Source organism: Leopardus geoffroyi, chromosome B2 (assembly GCF_018350155.1).
Source record: "Leopardus geoffroyi isolate Oge1 chromosome B2, O.geoffroyi_Oge1_pat1.0, whole genome shotgun sequence".
In the NCBI taxonomy this organism is placed as follows: Eukaryota; Metazoa; Chordata; class Mammalia; order Carnivora; family Felidae; genus Leopardus; species Leopardus geoffroyi.
Window position 1 is genome coordinate 151,449,704 of NC_059332.1, and position 13,708 is coordinate 151,463,411.

The window sequence follows — 13,708 nt, forward strand, 5'->3', positions numbered from 1 at the left end:
AGGAGTTGGACAGAGGGAGGAGGAGGTGGAGAGAGCAAGGAGGTAGACAGAGGGAGGAGGTGGACAGAGGGAGGAGGAGGTGGACAAAGGGAGGAGGAGGCAGTCAGAGGGAGGAGGTGGACAGAGAGAGGAGTAGATGGACAGAGGGAGGAGGTGGACAGAGGGAGGAGGTGGACAGAGGGAGGAGGAAGCAGTCAGAGGGAGGAGGAGGTGGACAGAGAGAAGAGGTGGACAGAGGGAGGAGGAAGGAGTCAGAGGGAGGAGGGGGTAGACAGAGGGAGGAGGAAGCAGTCAGAGGGAGGAGGAGGTGGACAGAGGGAGGAGGTGGACAGAGGGAAGAGGTGGACAGAGGGAGGAGGAAGGAGTCAGAGGGAAGAGGAGATGGACAGAGGGAAGAGGTGGAGAGAGGGAGGAGGTAGACAGAGGGAGGAGGTGGACAGAGGGCGGAGGAGGCAGTCAGAGGGAAGAGGAGGTAGACAGAGGGAGGAGGTGGACAGAGGGAGGAGGAGGTAAACAGAGGGAGGAAGTAGACAGAGGGAAGAGGAGGTAGACAGAGGGAGGAGGTGGATAGAGGGAGGAGGAGGTAGACAGAGGGAGGAGGTGGACAGAAGGAGGAGGAGGTAAACAGAGGGAGGAAGTAGACAGAGGGAAGAGGAGGTAGACAGAGGGAGGAGGTGGACAGAGGGAGGAGGAGGTAGACAGAGGGAGGAAGTAGAGGGAGGAGGAGGCAGTCAGAGGGAGGAGGAGGTGGACAGAGGGAGGAGGAGGTGGACAGAGGGAGGAGGAGGTAGACAGAGGGGGAAAATGAGACAGCACCCGAGGCCAGGTGGACAGTGGACAGCAGAGAATTCGGTCAGATGCACAGGCTGCTCCTGGACAGAGGGCACCCGTGTTCCCTGGACGTTACGTGCACAGCAGCCGCCAGGCCCAGTGGTTCCTAAAGCATGTGAGAGAGCGTGCGTGGAGTTCACGCCAAGCCAGGGGATACATATTAGCAGGGTAGCATCATGAGAGACCCGGCCTTCACTTCACCTGGGTCCCTCCTGGGTTCCAGAAAGCGGGGTTGGCGCCATAGAGGGCCAGCAGGCAGGACACCAGGCTGTGGGTCGGTCCCTCGGCGCCCAGGGATGGGGCGGGTAGAGGCTGGGGCAGCGACGCGATGGGTGGTGACTCTTGCTCACCGTGTTGGCGTCTGAAAGCCTTTGACCAAACGCAACTCTGTACGTATCACCCGGCAGAGAGTACTAATTTCTGGTGTGCAAAGAATGGGTGTGTCTTAAGGCAGCATATCTTCCTTCGGCCAGCCGGTCGGTTGTAAAGTCCTCATTCGGGTAAAGCATGTGTGGACTCCCTCAGATTCCAACCAAGGATGTGTACCCCAGTTTCCCTCCAAGAATCTTCCGTGCTTTGCTTGGCGTTTCCCAGCGATTAAGAATAGTGTGCATGGGGCGCCTGGGTGGCGCAGTCGGTTAAGCGTCCGACTTCAGCCAGGTCACGATCTCGCGGTCCGTGAGTTCGAGCCCCGCGTCGGGCTCTGGGCTGATGGCTCAGAGCCTGGAGCCTGTTTCCGATTCTGTGTCTCCCTCTCTCTCTGCCCCTCCCCTGTTCATGCTCTGTCTCTCTCTGTCCCAAAAATAAATAAACGTTGAAAAAAAAAAAAAAAAAAAAAAAAAAAAGAATAGTGTGCATTTCTGGGGTGCCTGGGTGGCTCCGTCGGTTGAGCGTCCGACTTCAGCCAGGTCACCATCTCGCGGTCCGTGAGTCCGAGCCCCGCGTCGGGCTCTGGGCTGATGGCTCAGAGCCTGGAGCCTGCTTCCGATTCTGTGTCTCCCTCTCTCTCTGCCCCTCCCCGTTCATGCTCTGTCTCTCTCTGTCCCAAAAATAAATAAACATTAAAAAAAATTAAAAAAAAATAATAGTGTGCATTTCTTCATGTGTATGCTGGCTTTCTTCATATGCCTTCTCCGGAGAGATGCCTTTTCATATCCTCATCTCCTGCCTCTTTGTGCTTTTTTAAAATTCGCATTCGAGTTGGTTAATGTACAGTCAGGAGTAGAGCCCAGTGACTCACCTCTTGCATACAACACCCAGTGCCGGTCCCTAAAAGTTCCCTCCTTGGTGCCCGTCACCCACGTAGCCCATCCCTTCACACTCGATAGGATGGTTATAACAAAAAAGAGACGAGGGCAAGGGAGTGGAGAGATCGAGAATCCCTACAATGCTGCCGGGAATGTGAAAGGGTGCAGCCGCTTCGGAAAACAATTCCTCAACAAGCAAACATGGACTTGCCCTGCGAGGGAAAAAGGACCTTTGGTGGATACTCATCTGTTTCCAAGTTTACCTTACTTTGCATCCCGATTGGTCTCCTCGGTGGCCAGAAAGGGCAGGTTTATACCTCACTCTACTGTGTCATCAAAAGATGCTTTGAAGGGGCGCCTGGGTGGCGCAGTCGGTTGAGCGTCCGACTTCAGCCAGGTCACGATCTCGCGGTCCGTGAGTTCGAGCCCCGCGTCAGGCTCTGGGCTGATGGCTCAGAGCCTGGAGCCTGTTTCCGATTCTGTGTCTCCCTCTCTCTCTGCCCCTCCCCCGTTCATGCTCTGTCTCTCTCTGTCCCAAAAATAAATAAACGTTGAAAAAAAAATTAAAAAAAAAAAAAAAAGATGCTTTGAATGCATTTCTTCATCTATTTGCTCCTCTAACATACATTCCCTGACTGGTGCTTTTTTTAAAAATTTTTTAATTTATTTTTGAGACAGAGAGAGACAGAGCATGAGCAGGGGAGGGGCAGAGAGAGAGGGAGACACAGAATCCAAAGCAGGCTCCAGGCTCCGAGCTGTCAGCACAGAGCCCGACGCGGGGCTCGAACTCACGGACTGTGAGATCATGACCTGAACTGAAGTCAGACGCTCAACCGACTGAGCCACCCAGGCGCCCCCCGACTGGTGCTTTAAACACAAAATCCTGCCCTGGTTAGCATTTGGGGGAGAAGAGGGCAAAGAACCCAGGGAGATCGCCTTCGTAGCTGGTCAGGAGAAATAAACCGTAAGGAATGATGTGAAAGCTAAGTTGGTGGCATGGCAGGACAGTCCAGGCATTCTCGGCGTGCCCGTCGAGTCTTGGGGGAAAGTGTGCGTCTCAGGGAGACAGAGAGGAAGAACCACAGTGGGCCGCACACGGCTGAATCGTGTCCACGAGGAACCTGTGAGAGCAAACTTGTTGGAAAAAGGGTCTTTACGGGCGTAGTCAGGTTAAGAGGAGACCCCGTGGGAGCAGGGCGGGTCCTAAGGCCAATGACTAGTGTCCTTATAAGAGGCGGGACATTGGGACACAGGAAAGAACCACCCAAGCACAGGGGCAGAGGTGGAAGCGATACGGTCACAGAAGTGGGAGGAGGCAGGAAGTGTCCTCCAGAGGGTCGCAGCCCTGCCCCGCCCGGATCGCAGACGTTGGGCCTCCGGAGTGCCAGACGACACATTTTGGTCATTTTTAAGCTCCCCCGCATATCGTGCTTCAATAGGGCAACCCTAGGATCCTACCGCAGATTCCCTGCCACGGTCCAGAAACTTCTGTTATCACAGGCATCACTTTCCAAGTGTCAGTGTGGTCCCGTGGACCCCCTGTGCCGCGGACACTCCTCTGACAGATGGATCTTGGGGTCTATGTTCCTAACGCGAGTCCTTGGGGGAGCAGACTGGTGTTGGGTGTTGAGGGCACAGCGTGGGGGCTGATCTGAGAACAGCACGGCAGGGACTGCTCAAGGGTCTCCCCCAGGCCTGGCCTGTAACCGCTGCTGTCAGGGTCTGAGGCACACCCAGAGGGGACAGCGAGCAGACTCCGCGCTGGCCAAGCCCGGACGGTGAATGCATCACGTGACAGAGCAAAAGATCCCAACAGACTAAAAAATGGGTCTCTTCCGATCTTCAGAGTTGTCTGTGGACACTGCGTGGGGCCAGGCCAGAGTTTCTAGACCACCCAACTTGGTACGAAGCAGGAGACTCAGGGGAGGCGAAGGGAGGCAGGACAATGGGGGGGGCCGGCCCCGGGGACAGGGCATGACCTGGACACAGATGACATAGATGGAACCCATGAGGAGCAGGTGAGGCCTGAGCATTGCCAGGCCTGAGAATTGCCAGGCCGGTCGCCAGGCCGGGGAGCACAGGAAGGGGTAGGAGAAAGGCCCCATCGTAGGGCAGAAAAGCAGCATCACCTGGTAAAGAGCCGGTGACCGAGCTGCACTGCGGGGTGGGCGCTGGTGGCGATGGGAGGACACACGTGAGGGGTGACAGGGCTGGCCGCCCCTCCGGGGGTTCACAGACCAGAGAGGGACCCCCGACAGAGGGCGGGCTGCACCCGGAGGGGCGCAGAGCCCGGCCACTCAGGAGCAGCGCACGGGCCCACAACTGCCCTGCCGGGGTGACCCCCCTGTGCGTGACCCCGGCCGCATCCCACAGGTGGTCCCTGGCCGGCTGCTCCAGCCTTCCTTATGGTCACGGCAGAGCAGACGGGCGCTCCCAGGTCCGAACAGGGAGGGTGTGACTCCGGACCCCCAGGAATGGTCTTGTGACGGAGGACAGTCGCACGGAGCAGGGGGACAGGAGAGGAGAGACAGGGGTGCTCTCAGCACTGGAGCCCAGCGGGGGGCTGGTTCTGGAGTTGGGCCCCAGGCCGGAGTCGCCAGCATGGAGATTGGCGAGGAGTGGGTTTTCTGAGCTGCTGCCCCTGGGCTGACGAACGGTCCCAACGTGGGAGCTGCTCTGAGTCTGCAGACTGGAAGTCATGGGGAGGGGGCAGATGGGGGTCCAGGCGGCTCCTTATGGAGAATAAAACGAACACTCCCCTGGGGCTCAGACTCCACCTCATCCCGGCGTCCTCGGTGGAAGGGGGTGGGGGTGGGCACCTGTGTCCCCGCTCGGGTCGTGCTCATGGCCCCTGGGCAGCGGCTCAGGTCCAGGAATGGATTTTAGGACAGAGGTGACCCTGGTGCTGGGGGACAAGGACCGCAGGGTGGAGAGCCGTCTGGAGAAGCACGGGGAAACGGAGTTTGTGAGTTCAGGACAAATTTAGGATTTATGCCCAAGGGAAGCAGAGTTAGGGTTCCTGCTCACTGCTGACAGCTGCCTGCTGAGCCACTCTCCACTCAGGAGGGGTCCTCGAGGGTCCACCGACCGATGGGCACCACGGGCAGAGGGAGGGGGGGTGCTGGTGGGGGGGGGCTGTCGTTTACACAGCAGGTGGGGGGCACGTGGCGACTGGGGTTGGAAGAGGGTGGTCCATGCAGTGTTGGGGGACACGAAGCAGGTGGCGTTGAGGGGAAAGTGGTCTATACAGTGGGGGGGTTCCAGGCGGCGAGTGGGGTTGGAAGAGGGCGGTCCATGCAGTGGGGGAGGGGAGCCACTCGGCGGGCGGGGTTGGGGTGGGTGGTCCGTGCAGTGGGGGAGGGGAGCCACTCGGCGGGCGGGGTTGGGGGGTGGTCCGTGCAGTGGGGGAGGGGAGCCACACGGCGGGCGGGGTTGGGGGGGGGGGTCCGTGCAGTGGGGGAGGGGAGCCACTCGGCGGGCGGGGTTGGGGGGTGGTCCGTGCAGTGGGGGAGGGGAGCCACACGGTGGGCGGGGTTGGGGGGTGGCCCATGCAGTGGGGGAGGGGAGCCACTCGGCGGGCGGGGTTGGGAGGTGGTCTGTGCAGTGGGGGAGGGGAGCCACTCGGCGGGCGGGGTTGGGAGGTGGTCTGTGCAGTGGGGGAGGGGAGCCACTCGGCGGGCGGGGTTGGGGTGGGTGGTCCGTGCAGTGGGGGAGGGGAGCCACTCGGCGGGCGGGGTTGGGGGGTGGTCCCTGCAGTGGGGGAGGGGAGCCACACGGCGGGCGGGGTTGGGGTGGGTGGTCCGTGCAGTGGGGGAGGGGAGCCACTCGGCGGGCGGGGTTGGGGGGTGGTCCGTGCAGTGGGGGAGGGGAGCCACACGGCGGGCGGGGTTGGGGGGGGGGGTCCGTGCAGTGGGGGAGGGGAGCCACTCGGCGGGCAGGGTTGGGGGGTGGTCCGTGCAGTGGGGGAGGGGAGCCACACGGTGGGCGGGGTTGGGGGGGGGGGGGTCCGTGCAGTGGGGGAGGGGAGCCACTCGGCTGGTGGGGTTGGGGGTGTCCACGTGGTGGGCGGCGGGCGGGACTAGACGAAAAGGCAGGCGGGTTCTGGCCGGCTCATGGCTGTTGGCCCAGCACCTGAGGACGGGGTCCCGTGCATATCAGATGATGAATAAATATCTTTGGGTGAAAGGGTGAACGAACGGATTCACAAATGAATAAAATGGCCTCTGGGGTCCTTTCCACGCAGCAAGTTTAGGAGTGGGGGGGGGGGGCATTTAATGGAATCGGAGGAAGGGGCAGCCCAGGCCGGTGCCCGCAGGGCTCCAGGCCAACCCGCAGAGGGTCTAGAGTCCCTGCGCGAAGCTGGGGGTCAGGGGCGCCGGCTGGCGGGGGAGAGCCATCTGGCCCTCCCGTGCTGGGTGCGCGGGGGGCAGGGGCGGGCGCGGGGGGCAGGGGCGGGCGCGGAGGGCACGGGGGAGGGGGGCGGCCCCGGGCTCCGTGACGGGCCCGGCCGGGTCTGCGCGACACGCGGGGGCCGGGCGCCGCTGGCTCGTGCGATCCCACAGCGTCACACGTGTGTTTTCCCCTCGTCCCTGCCTGGGTCGGAGTGAGCAGAGGCTGCTCCTGCCCCCGCTCTGGGCGCCCGGCTTCCGGGAAGGGGGAGGCGCAGCGGAGTATGACTCCTCTGTGAGTGTGCCCAGGGCTGGTAGCAGGAGGAGAAAATTCCTGAAAAAAAAGCTCATGCGGCTGGAGGCCCGGCAGGATGAGGTCACGGGCTATTTAAATTCTTGGCGTGTCCCGAGCCCTCACACAAAAATGCCAGAGGCGGGACTGGGGGTCAGATGCGCGGGGCTGCGGGGCAGGCAGGCGGCAGAGGGGCCGTGGGGAGACCCCTTTCCCTGGGAGAGGTGATAAAATGAGACGGGACGGGCAGAAAGCCCGGGGGCAGCCCCATGCCAGCTCTGTGACGCGGCTAAGTCCGCTTCCGGGCCTCGGCTTTCTCCTCTGTGAGATGGGCGCGTACCAGAGCACATCGAGTCAGAAGCGGCTTCGGAGCCGGCCCAGGCGGCCTGGGCGCACAGCACAGGTGGACAAGCCCCGGCCTCGAGGGCTCCCCTCTGCCCTTCCGGTGACGCAGCAAGCCCAGGGCGTCAGCAACCTGTCAGGGGTCCCCACACACCTCGGGCCGCCGAGGAAGCAGGGACGGGACTCGGGCAGCAGGCGGGAGCAGAGGGGAGAGGCCAGGCCGCTGGCGCCCGGCCGTCCGGGTGTGGACACAGGAGCGGCAAGCCCCTGCACCCTCGGGGCGCATCTGCCTTCGGACACACCTGAGGTGCCGTGAAAAGAACAGAACCCCTCGCCGGGGGCTGCTCGCTCTCCAGCTGCGTAGGTGGCCCGGGGACCACGAACACCTTGAGCCAGCCGCGGGGTGCCCGGGGAACTCGGGAGGACCCTGCTCGAGGTCGGGATGCTGGTGCTCAGCTCCGGGCGCTGATGCCCGCCGGCCCCCTCCTGGCCTCTGCGCCCTCGCCTCGGGCAGGGGCCTCAACCTCACCCTCGCCGGCCGCCGCCCATGTGGCTCCAGGCCCTGCCACCCCCCTCTGTCCAAACGCGCCCCGCACGAACCCCACATCCACAAAAAGGGCCCTGATACGCTCACCTTCCCCACCCCCACGGACAAGAGGCGCGTCCACCCGCCTTTCGCAGATGAGCAGGCGTCAGTGGGGACGTAGCTTCTCAGGCGAAGATGCCCGTCTTCCAGATGCTTCTCTCTCCCGGGAGGCCCCTGCTCCGCCCCGGGTCCCAGGCTGTGAGGCAGCCCCACACCGTCCCCCGCCTGGCCCCCTGCTGAACCCCGGCCCCAGCCCCAGCTGCGCCTTCCACCTGCGGCGACAGGACGCTCCCCGGGGACAGCAGGCACGAGGCGGGCAGCTGCACCCCAGGAGTCCCACTAATCCTTCTGCACGGACAAGACTCCAGGCGAGCAGGGAAAGGAAAATGCCTTCTCGTGGGAGGCCGAGAGCCCCTGCAGCGGACTGCTTGGCAGACGTTGAGGACGTGTAAGCTGCCTGCTGCTGCTGGGTTTCCCGTCGCTGTGCCCTTCTGCCCTCTCCCTGGGGGGCCCAGAGGGACACTGCGTGAATGACACCGGCTGTGCCCTGCTACAGCCCCAGTGGCCACCATCGTCCAGAGAATAAACCCACTCCCAAGGTCTTCTGTGGTCAACCCGGCCCACTTCCTGCCTCCTTCAGACTTCCTCCCCTGGCCCCATCGCCTTTCTATGTCTCAAACACTGTTCCTTCTGCCTAAAAACTTTTCCTGTCAGCTGCTCAGATGGTTGGTTCTTTCTACTAATAGTTATTCAGACCTCAGGTCCAAAGTCTCCTCCAGGAACAGTCAACCCAAGACCCTCCCCCCCCCCCGACCCATTCCCTCCAACCCAAGACCCTCCCCGCTCCTTCCCAGCCAACCCAAGACCTTCCCCGCTCCCTCCTAGCCAACCCAAGACCCTCCTACCCATCCTGTCCAACCCAAGACCCTCCACACCAATCCCAGCCAACCCAAGACCCTCCCCCAGCCCGTCCCAGCCCACCCAAGACCCTCCCACCCATCCCAGATGAACCTAAGACCCGCTCTCCCATACCCATTCTGTCCAACCCAAGACCTTCCTCCCTCCATCCCTGCCCACCCAAGACCCTCCCACCCATCCCAGATGAACCTAAGACCCCCTCTCCCATACCCGTTCTGTCCAACCCAAGACCCTCCCCGCTCCATCCCAGCCAACCCAAGACCCTCCACACCAATCCCAGCCAACCCAAGACCCTCCCCCGGCCCATCCCAGCCAACCCAAGACCCTCCCACCCATCCCAGATGAACCTAAGACCCCCTCTCCCATACCCGTTCTGTCCAACCCAAGACCCTCCCCGCTCCATCCCAGCCAACCCAAGACCCTCCACACCAATCCCAGCCAACCCAAGACCCTCCCCCGGCCCATCCCAGCCAACCCAAGACCCTCCCACCCATCCCAGATGAACCTAAGACCCGCTCTCCCATACCCATTCTGTCCAACCCAAGACCCTCCCCCATCCCGTCCCAGCCAACCCAAGACCCTCCCACCCATCCCAGATGAACCTAAGACCCCCTCTCCCATACCCATTCTGTCCAACCCAAGACCTTCCTCCCTCCATCCCTGCCCACCCAAGACCCTCCCCCATCCCTGCTACTCAGCACTGGCCTCCACCGCCCTGCATGGCATTTCACCACCTCCCCTACTTCCTGTTGCTCCATGGTGTGCCTCTCCTCTCCCCACACTCTGCTCTGCACTAGAACAGAAGGCCCCAGAAAGTGAGGGCTCGTCTGCCTCACCACTGCTCTGGCCCAACCTAGAGGAAGTGCTCGGGGTGAACGCTGGCCAGATTAGTTGAATGAGCAAGTGTCCGTGAGGATGTCCCCGCTCTCAGCTGTGTGTGTGGGACACGGCTAGCTGGGGAGGATGGAGAGTCACGTACATGTTTCATCCGGAATCCAATTTCTCCTTGACATGTGCTATCGGAGGAGAATGTCTGATCGCCCAGCAGAAACTCATTAATTAACGTCTTTGCCCACTTGCTAAGTCAATCGGTATAAAAGTAATAAACACCACATGCCGGAAGCCACCACACTGGAAACTGAGTGTATTCACTGTAGTTGTGAGGCTCGGCCTCAAGAGGGGCGAGGGCGTCCAAGGGCCGACTTCTCACCGAACTCCTTAGCTGAGCCTGGGGACGCGTCAGGGAGTCTGCAAGCGCGGCTGCCGCCACCGGGAGCGGGGACCGTCTGGAGCGGCGCTCATGCTGGTGTTGGCAGAAACCCTCCGTCCACGTCGCTTTCTCAGGCTGCAAATCACGGTGGGCCGGTTACACACAGACAGACGGGGCTCCGGGGCCCCGTGTGCAGGGGGAGCAGGGGAGGGAACCAGCGGCCGTGTTCAGAAGACAGAGCACCAGCGGAGGGGCGTGCCTGGCCCGGGTGGAGGGGAGGACAGATCCGGTTCCGAACAACCGGCCGCTGGAGCATCACTGGTGGAAACCAGAGGCGGAAGTCGCCCCCACACTCTGCACTGGCGGCGAAAGACACCATTTATTAAGTGCCTACTGTGTGCCAGCCCCCCCCCCCCTTGCCGCCTAGACGCCCATCTCGGCTCTCACAATAAGACTCTGCGGTGGACGTTATCAGCCGAATTTTACGGAAACTAAGGGTCGAGAACTTACAGTAGCTTGTTGGGGGCACCAGGCAGCAGCGCTGACCAACCCAAACCTCGGCCCTCCTGCCCTGCTGTGTCGCCCGGCTTGCCGGGGTGTCCCCTGACCGGCTTGCTGGGGTGTCCCCAGCCCAGCTTGCTGCTGTGTCCCATGGGAAGGGAGTGAGCGGAGCCAGGCAGGGTGTGAGGCTCCTGGGAAGCCAGAGGGACCACAGATGGCCTTGTTTGGGTTCAACGAGGAAACAACGTTCAAAAGAAAACCCGGCGATCTTGTAAATGGGGTTCTGGGTTTGCGGCAGGGCAAACCCCAGGGATGAGCCAAGGTGTGGTAGAGGCTGCTGGCCTTTGCCCCCTGTCACCCAGTGACAGGCCAGATCAGGGTGACCTCAGGACCAGGCTTTGGGCAGCTTCCAACCCCAGAAGGTTATTGGAGTTGGGATTAAACAAGAGCATAGAGAGAAAAAGGGGCATCTCCTGTGACTGAAGCAGGAAGGAAATTGGTGACCCCTCCCTGGAGAAGTCAGAGGCCGCGTCCCCAGCCCCACAGGTGACGTGGGCACTCGCCTCACACAGATGCCCAGACACCGGGTGACAGGTGACATGGGCACTCACCTCACGCAGACACACAGATACCTGGTGACAGGTGACATTGGTGCTACCTCACGCAGACGCCCAGACACTGGGTGACAGGTGACATCGGCACTCACCTCTCGCGGACGCCCAGACACCCGGTGACGAGGCCTCTGCAAGGTGGCCGCAGACATCACCCCCAACAGAAGCTGGCTCCAAATCCACTTACAGGCGGCGCGTGTTCCACAGACCGCGGAACAGCTGCCGTGCTCAGGAGGCCGGCGAGAGCTGAGTGTGCGCTCAGTTTCTTTCCGTGGAGATGTTTGTTACGTACATTTGTGCTGTCGAACGTGATATGGATGACTAGTGCTGTCATTTGCCTCACACCCTGGACACGGCCACACTCTTACACTCGACCTTCTGGAACAACCGGGGCCCCAGAGGGTCCCGACTGCTGCAGACGCGGCCAGGCCGGCGCACCTGCATCAGTGTCGGGGGCGTCTCCGCGGCCTTTGCCCACGCTTGCTAACCTTCAGGAGGGCTTTGCCCCACATCGTGTCACCCGGTGTCTTCTGGGAGGGAATCGGGTTGGTGCTGAATCACCCCGAGCGCTGTCCTGGGAGAACACGCACATGGAAACGGGGTTTCACAAACAGATTCATGTGACTGACATTTGCACAATATTTTTGTGATTAGGCAGGAATCTGAGCACAGAGACAAAGGGGAGACGCTCGGGCCAGCGGCTTTGCGCTCACCACTCACTCGGCGTGCGTATGTGTGCACCATGTTATTATGGAATTTTTATTTAGTCAAAAAGGGCAGAAGAATTCCAGTGATTATAAAACACCCCAGCTAGCAGGACAGATACAAACGTGACTCCCAGTATTGAGCAAGCTTAACCTTGCAAAGTGCAGTCACAGGAAAGAGTCCAGAAGTTTCTTCTTTCTTTTCAATGTCATTGCAGGTCGGTGATAAGGCCTCATTTTGCAAGACGTCCTAATCTGCATAACCTCATGAGAAGGGCTCACAGACTTCATTTTCTAGTCAATTTTGGATTGTTTTCAAGAGCACTTGGCAAACCTGACGTATCAGCCGGGCCTTTCCAGGGAAACAGAACCAATAGAACAGAACCACAACCTACAGGATTTGCCAGAGGGAGCTGGCTCACGTGACAACAAGGCTGGAGACCCAGGATGTGCAGGCATCCAGCCGGAAACTGGTGGGGGAGGGCCAGTAGTTTAGGTCCAGCCTGACTACGCAGCCAGAGGACCGGGAGGACAGAAGTCATTGCCATCTGAAGGCCAGCAGGCTTAAGACCCAGAAAGAGTCAATGTTTTCGTTAGGGTTTGAAAGAGGACAAAGCCAATGTCCCAGTTCAGACAGGCAAACGGAGTGTCCTCTTATTCCAGGGGCCTCTGCCTTTTTGTTCCGTATACGCCTTCCACTGACCGGAGGGGGCCCACCCGCATCAGGGACAGACCGGTCTGCACAGCTGACATCACGAAGGTCATAAAAGCAAACACTGTTGGTCTAAATCTTTAATCCTGAAAGTGCTTCTTATCGTATTCACTTCATTCTTTTGATTTTGAAGCTATTGAAAAATGGGAAAAAATAACAGATATTTTCTGTAATTGAAAAGTTTAATAGAGTATTTTGTTATGTTGATTCAGAAGAGCACTGAGAAAAGCCACATGAGATGTTTTCCTTTCATTTTTCTCTTGGGGCGCCTGGGTGGCTCAGTCGGTTAAGGGTCCGACTCTTGATCTCAGCTCAGGTCATGATCTCATGGTTCATGAGATCGAGCCCCGTGTCGGGCCCTGTGCGGACAGTGCAGAGCCTGCTTGGGATCCTCTCTCTCCCTTTCTCTCTGCCCCTCCCCGCTTGTGCACGTGCTCCTTCTCTCTCTCAAAATACATAAATAAACTTTAAAAATTTTCATTTAAGAGTCTACTAATTTATTGGATAAAGCACCTGGCACGGTTTTAAGAACCTAGGAGTGATGCACATTTTTCATTGAAATTGTCAATTCAAAAATGAAGCCAGTGGTCCAAAGCCAAAGGAAAATTGTGCAAAACAAAGTAACGTTTGGGCTATCCAAGAACCAACAAGCGTTGTATAAAAATGCTACAACTTTACTCGGATTTCAGCATTTGTTTCTCCGTATCTATTCTACGAATATACGTGTCTTGGGCCAAATGAGGAAATCTACTGGGGCACCTGGGTGGCTCAGTCAATTAAGCATCTGACTTCGGCTCTCAGGTCACAATCTCACAGTTCGTGAGTTCAAACCCCACGTCGGGCTCTGTGCTGACAGCTCAGAGCCTGGATCCTGCTCCAGATTCTGTGTCTCCCTCTCTCTCTGCCCCTCCCCTGCTCGCGCTCTGTCTCTCTCTTGGTCTCAAAAATAAATAAACATTAAAAAATTTTTAAAAATTTATTATTTTTATACAGCTATATTTTTTTTTCTAAGTTTATTTATTTATTTTTGGAGGGGGGCAGAGAGACAGGGAGAGAGAGAGTCCCAAGCAGGCTTTGCACTGTCTGTGCAGAGCCCAATGTGGGGTTTGGAAACACAGACAAGGAGTTCATGACCTGAGCTGAAATCAAGAGTCAGACACTTAACCAAATGAGCCCCCCAGGAGCCCCTATACAGTTATTTTAATGATTTTTTGTGTTTTAACTTCATACTAAGGTTAAAAGTGATTTATGTGCCGCTTGGGAGTACCACAGCGTTCTGTTCATGCCCCATCTTTATTCTGCCCACAAGGTTCATTCTTCACGTGCCTCAGTGCTGCCCCAGTGTTCTTGCATTGCACACTACAGA